Here is a 7,291-nt window from a genome sequence, read left to right as displayed (position 1 = left end):
ATCAAATCAAATACCTGTGTTGTTTTTAACATGGTTATTGTGGTGGTCGTCTTCTTCTTCTCTTATTAGATTTTCTTTCTTTTTTTTTAGTATATAATCTTTTAAAATTTGTGTATTGCACACCAAAATTTTATATGCTATATACCAAAATTTATGTATTATATGTTAAAATTTATGTATTATATGTATTTTATTAATTGTGTGTCAATATTTTGGATATATAATTTTTTAAAAAATTTTGTGATGGGTATCAAATTTTTTATACTGTATACCAAAATTTCAATGTTTTAGGTCAAAATTCATGTACTTTACTTTTCTTAATATATATATAAGAAGAAAAAAATTAAAGAAGACGATGACAATAATGATAATAAAGGAGAACAAAGAGAAAGAACAAAGAGAAGAAAAAAATTAAACAAAAAAAGATGATATAGCCATTGAAGAAGTGCGTGCATATACAAAAAAAAAAACTTGGTTGGACCTGGTGACTTTACTTTATTGTTTTATTTATAGTAATGTCATTTTTTTAAGAGGTAATGACCAAATTAGTACTCGAAAGATTCAAACGCTGACATTTTGGTACCTCACTATTGTTATTGACAAAATGGTCCTTAAAATATTTTAAAATTTGATAAGCGTACCCACGAGTTTACCGGAGCAAATTTTCGACAAACACTATGCTGACATGGCCACCGTATTTTGGTGACATGGCAAACCACCCCCCAAACCCTAGGCCCTCCCTCCCCAACGCAGACTCCCCATCCATCTCCCTCCCCATCATAGCCCTTCCCTGCCCAACGCAGCCCCCTCCCCTCCCCTCCATCCCCATCGCAGCCCCCAACACACTTTCCCATTCTCTTTCTCTTCCCATCGCATCCCCCTTCCTTTTTCCTCTCCATCACTGCCCTCTTTCCTCTCCCTCCGATCGCAAATCATATAAAGGTACAGATAGAAGCATGCACAACAGAACACAATATCACAATTCAAATTACAATCCACCAATACCATTTGTGTTTCTTTTCAAATGTATTATACTATTCCATCAATTACATTAAAAAAAGAAGAAAAAGAAAAAATTCACCTACAAACCCCCCAAATTTTTTACCAAGATGATCATGTAAAGTACTTTTATCAATCTCTTGGTGATGGTAACTCTGGCAAATAGTAAAAAATGTCTTGCACCAACAATCCCACTAAATTCACAATAACCAACACACCCACAATAATCGTGAAAAACTGCAGAAACGAGTTTTGTGTATCAATTGCTATAATAAGCAAAACCAAGGAAATCATGAAGACAAAATTACAGATGAACATAAAAAACGTGACCCAGAGGTAAGTGATGAACAAACTCTTGAAGATTTTGGGAATTGCAGAGAGGGTGGAAGAAAAGGAGACAGCTTTGTTGGTGTAGAGGGAAGCGGCGGTAAAGACGGTGGCAGCGGTGGAGAGGAGAGAGAAGGCGAAGAGGAAAAAAAGGTAACAGATTTCTGGGATGTTCAGGAATTGTAGCTCCTCTAGTGTTAGATCTATTATTCTTTCTTCTTCTTCTCAGATTCTCATTCTGTTCTTCTCTGATCTGAGAGAGAGAATCGAAAGTTTTGGTTTGTAGTTGCTTTGAAAGAATAGAATTTTGAGATGTTAGATTATTGTTCTTTTTTATTGCAGAAATGAGATGAGATAAGATGAGATGATATGAGAGAGAGGGAGAGGAAAGGGGCTGCCATGGGGAGGGGAAGGGAAAGGGAAAGGGGGCTACGATGAGGGAAGGGGAGGGATTAGGGTTTGGAATAATATTTTTAATTACAAATTCTAACTCAAAATAAATTTCTCTTGTAAGCAAAAACCGGTGAACACATAAGCATCTTACTCGCCGGAGTCATGGTCCGGCAAGCACGAGGACACGCTTGGTAAATTTTTAAAACATTCAGATACCATTTTGTCAATAACAATAGTCAGGTACTAAAATGTCAACGTTTGAATCTTTCGGGTACTGATTTGGTCATTACCTCTTTTTTTAATAGAAATATCCAATACTTTTAATGTAAAAAAGAAGAGAGGTGGCTAGTTTTGGTTTAGGGATAAATATTGCTTTGATCTTTAAAGTTTGCGGTCAAAATCAAAATCGTCTCAAATCTTTTTTTAGTTCGAAATGATCCTTAATATTTTATTTAATATTAAAATCGCCTTTTTTAACACAATAATTTTTTAAATGACAAAAATACCCTTTAAACTCTCCAGTATTATCATCTTCTCTATGAAAATCTTTAAAAATCTGCATCTCTTCACGCAACCTAAGAACAAGATGCAATGTTGAACCATAAATTTTGTTTTTCTTTTTAAATTTTAATTTTTATTTAGCTGTAAAATTTAAAGAAAAAAAAACAAAATCTTTTTCAATTTGACTTCTTTTAATTTGTTCTTTTAATTTGTTCTTTTAGTTTCTCTTTTCATCCATCTTCAATATATTTTTTATTTATGTAAAATTTTTTCTTTCTCTCTTTGCTTTTTCCACCATCTCCAATTACCAAAATTTCTTTTACACTATCAACACATTTAATAACAATAGTAACAACACAACAATTAATTTATTTAATTAAAAAAAAGAGATAGAAAAATAGAGATAAATGAAGGAAGAGAGATATATTGCAAAAAAAAAAGAAAAGAGAGGAAGTAGGAGGAGATGTGGCACAGGCGAAGGTAGACTCATTACACCTCCATCGTCAGAAGAAAGTTTGAAGAGAGAAAAAAACATGAAGGAAAAGAGAGAGAGAAAAAGAGAGAGAACAAGGTCATGTGAGAATTCTTCAATTGTTGTCGCCATTGTTGAGCAGCCTTTGCTGTCGCCAATATGTTCCGCGACTGCAGACACAGAAAAGGTCGTGACCGAAATGTCATCAGATTTGTCAGACAATAAAAAAGGATAGATGGAGAAGGAGATGCAAAATGAAGGTTGGAGATAAAGAGAATAGTGTGAGTTTATGTTTTTGTAGGGTAAATTTGGCTTTTCAATAATAAAAAGATTATTTTAATACTAAATAAAATATAAAAAATCATTTTAAACAAAAAAATTGAGATAATTTCAATTTTGACTCTAAATTTTAAAAACTAAAATAATACTTATCTTTTTGGTTTGCATATAAAACAAAAATAAAATATTAGTCATTTTAAAATTTTTTTATGAAATTTTAAATACATATTTTGTATGCGATGATTAATGTTGGCTAATTTTTTATATATAAATAATATAATTAAAATATATTTATATTTAATAAATTAAAAATAATAGAAAAAAGTCCCCTTTCATTTCTGAAAAACTAAAGCAATCAAAGGAATAAGTCAACTTAGTGAAGCGGAGCTAAATTTTGACCAATTGAAGCCAAGAAACGTAACGGGGACCCGTAACTCCATCATCCAAGTGGAGACAGAAGAACGACCATATGCTTTTCTCGTTAAACTTACTCTTATGAAATCCATTTCATAGTTTACAACCTTAACTAGGAGACATTATTTAGTTACATTTGAACCAAAAGATCGATTACAATGCAAGAAAGAAAAGCACAACTAAATAGATGGATTGATTTTACACTATGAAACATGAGAGTAATGGTCAATAAGACCAGGACCAAATAGCATGATCTTCATGAGCGAATCCAAAGTTACATGAAGTCTCAGGCGGGTCGGAGTATTCAACATGCTCAAGTTTAGGGAAGATGAGGTATGGATGCAAGAGGCTCCGATTTATGAGATTCTCTTCCTCGTCCTGTGACAGATCCGATTGATCGGCCTCGAACATTCCAGAGGTTGTGTGGTAGTAGGGGCTATTTATATTGTCATCCGAATCCAGCATATCACTCTTCACTGATATCTTGGACCCTTCGCCTTCTGATGAAACTGCTGCTGCGGTTGCCTCCTGCATTCCCTTTCTTTCACTCTTGTCTTCGCCTTCTTTCTCCCTTGCAACCACCTTCTCCGTCAGCCTTGCTACCTAAATTCAAACATTGCACTCACACATTCAGTTGCTCATAATTCACTCTCCAAATAATTTAATTACCCACACCTATTTTCTGCTAGAATTTGATGAGATATAAAAAAAAATAGTTATACTACATGTCCATCGAAAAATTAGCTAATGCTATTAAAGGCATAATATATATTAAATGTATATAAATACATAAATATATAATAATGAGTTGATATATATATAAGATAGAATTCGAACACTCAGTGCTTACTTAAACGTAGGAGTTATCAAAATAATATATCAATTGAACTGTTTCGTATACATAATATTTTTTTAAAAAGATTAATATGTTGATAAACTATCCCAAAAATTGTTTGCTCTAAAAAAAGAAAAAAGAAAAAAAGAAGAGAGTGTTGAATTTGACCTCTGCTTTCAAGCGATCTTTCTCCTTGAGGAGGTTATCGTAGTTGGCCTTAAGGGTGTCAAAGGTAGCCTGAAGGGAATCATAATCCTTCTCCAGCTGCTTCGTCTTCCACCGTGCGCGGCGGTTCTGGAACCAGATCGCCACCTGCCGCGGCGCTTCGTCTTCCTCTCTGGCTCCAGCTTGTTCTCTTCCTTGAAGCTCTTCTCCAGGAACTCAACTTGCTCCGCCGATAGCCGCCGCTTCTTCTCCGCCGGCTGCGTCAAGTACTCCTCCATGCTCTCCTCCCCGTCCTCCTCCGCCGGGTCGTATGTCCGGAAGAACGACCCATTTTTACACCCCTTCCCTCCTGGAACATCTTCGAAGCTCACCATGGATCGAGAACCTGATCAATTAACATGAACAATTGAACATGGCTCGTTTAAACAATTTAATTAATTGGATAATAAGATTGAACCAATCAATCTTTGGTGAGTGCGCTTTTTTGATGAATATAAAAATAAAATATTTTGAAAATTCTTGTTGTAGTGGATTAAATAGCTAGCTTAGATTAATAATTCGATGTGACAAACTTCAATCACATCATCAGAGCCATTACAGAACAACAAGCAATAACAAGTACAAAGAAAAAAAAAGAAGAAGAAAATTACGGACCGAGAAAAGGAAGTGATGAAGATAGGAAGAGAGACGGAGGAGGAAGAGGCTGGGAAGCTTGGTTCTGATGAAGAAGAAGAGTGTTACTGTTGTTGGTGTTGGAGAAGGCAGAGCTGAAGAGCCTCCCACCCGCCATGGGTGATGATGTGTGTTAAGGGATAAAAGAAAAAGGAATGGAAGATAGAGATGGATATGTTTCTCAAGGAGTCATGGAGATGAGAACTGAAGCAAAGGATCTAAGACTTATGGCGGAAGAAGCTTGTGATTATGATCTCTGTTATGTGTGAGGTGTGAGAACACCGGCAGGGTATACCCATCCCTCAGAATAGCAACAAGATTCAACAAACCCCCCCAAAAACAGAGTCTCTGTGTGACTCACTTGGAACAAGGAAGAAAGAAGAAAGAAGAAAGAAGAAAGAAGAAAGAAGAGAACTACGAGTCTCTGTTTGGACTACGGAGAGGGTGTTGTGTTGAGTTTATAATAAGAAGCCTAAGGGGGAAAGGAGGAAGGAGGGTTATTTAGTTTACTATATGATGCCCCTTTTATCACATTTAGATGTTTAATGTGGATATGTGATGTTAATTTTTTTTTATTTTTTATTTTTTGGTCAGGTGATGTTAATGGTTTAGATGGTTTTTCACATCAAATCTCCTTTCTTTTCTTTTAGGCTGCGTGCGTTTGTTGCTAGAATAAGATAGAACATGATACTAAAAATAGGATAGGACAGATGTTAATGAATAGAAATACAAAATTTTGTGTTATTATATTTTGTTTAATGATAAACTAGAATAAATTATGAAAATCTAATTTATCTATATTTTTTTTATTTAAAGAATTTGAGATAAAAAATATAATAATAAAAAATATAATTATAAAAAATTAACAAAAATAATAAAAAAGATTTAAAAATAAGTTGTATTTTTTGTTAGTGTTCATGTGTTTTTACTGTTAAAATGGATACAAAATACATTAATTTAATGTCTCTAGATATACTATTTTTGTCTATATTTCTTTTGTCAAATATGATTTTATATCTCTATATCTATATCTCAAAATACTGTCTTTCTATCTTTATAAACAAACGCAACCTAATTACGGCTAGTTGTTTTTCTAATCTGTTCACTGTTCAGAGTTAGTTTTATTCCCCTTTTTTGTTTTGGTTCAACACGAGGAGGTTGAATAATGTTAAAACCTCGTCTAAACTTATTATTTTTTACCGTTATTTAGTTATTAATATGTAAACTTATTGATTAAAAATATATTATTATATTATTAAGCTAAAAATATCAGATTATTAATTAAAAATAATAATAAAATAAAAATACTGATCCTTAAATTTTTTTTATTAATGTGTCACCTTTTTTAAAATTTAATATTAAAATACTACTCTTTTAAAATTATTTATTTAGATATCATTTTTTATATTATTATAATTAATTATAATTAAAAATAAAATAATAAATCAACTGCTACACTAACAAAAAGATGACAGGTAATTACTTTTTAAAAATAAAATTTTAATAATAAATTTAAAAAAAATAAGCCGCATAAGGATTATCATTTCTCACTTAGGCTGTGGAACGCAATATTGATTGATTAATTTATTATGCTTTTATGGCTGCAAGATGAGGTTAATTCTTTAATATATAATTTTATCAATATTTTTATTTTTTATTTTTTTATGGACAGAGGTGATAAACATAAATTTAATCCTCCTACCAAGTCACCAAAAAAATCCTCCTACTAAAATTTCCTCAAGAGTCAAGAGGAAATAACTTTCCCCGGGCTACAATATAATCACATAGGCCCAATATATATGATGCTTTCCCTTGCGAAGATTCCTTATAACTTCTAACCCAAAAGCATGACAAAAAAAAATCTACTACCTGGGAGTTTTATAGGACCACTCAAAAAAGGTCCACATCACAGTAGCTGGGCTATTGATTGAAAACTAATAGTTAGAGAAAAGTAGGTCCTGACTTAAAAAAAACACAAGGCTATCAAAATGCACATTACCTATCGGGTTGTCTTGTTTAACACCCCAAATGGTTGGACTTTTGCTAAAATAATAGGCCGGTGAAAATGAGACGTTTAACAGATTTAATCTGATAACGAAAAAACCTAGCCGTTAGCAAGTTGTTTTTCTCTCCGTACTGTGCGTTCTAATCTGCAGATACCAAGGCTCATGGCCCAACGAGCACGAACCTCCCATTAGGGAAGAAGCACCAGGAAGGGAAGGAAAGTGGAGGGA

At 33.2% G+C, this 7,291-nt stretch overlaps 1 pseudogene; it reads right to left on the bottom strand.

The window, feature by feature from the left end:
- Window positions 1-3,283: 3,283 nt before the first annotated feature.
- Window positions 3,284-5,556, bottom strand: LOC107467660 (homeobox-leucine zipper protein HAT5-like; annotated as a pseudogene).
- Window positions 5,557-7,291: the final 1,735 nt, after the last annotated feature.

The sequence above is a fragment of the Arachis duranensis genome, chromosome 1, assembly GCF_000817695.3.
Source record: "Arachis duranensis cultivar V14167 chromosome 1, aradu.V14167.gnm2.J7QH, whole genome shotgun sequence".
Classification (NCBI taxonomy): Eukaryota; Viridiplantae; Streptophyta; class Magnoliopsida; order Fabales; family Fabaceae; genus Arachis; species Arachis duranensis.
This window is presented reverse-complemented; position numbering and strand designations above follow the sequence as displayed.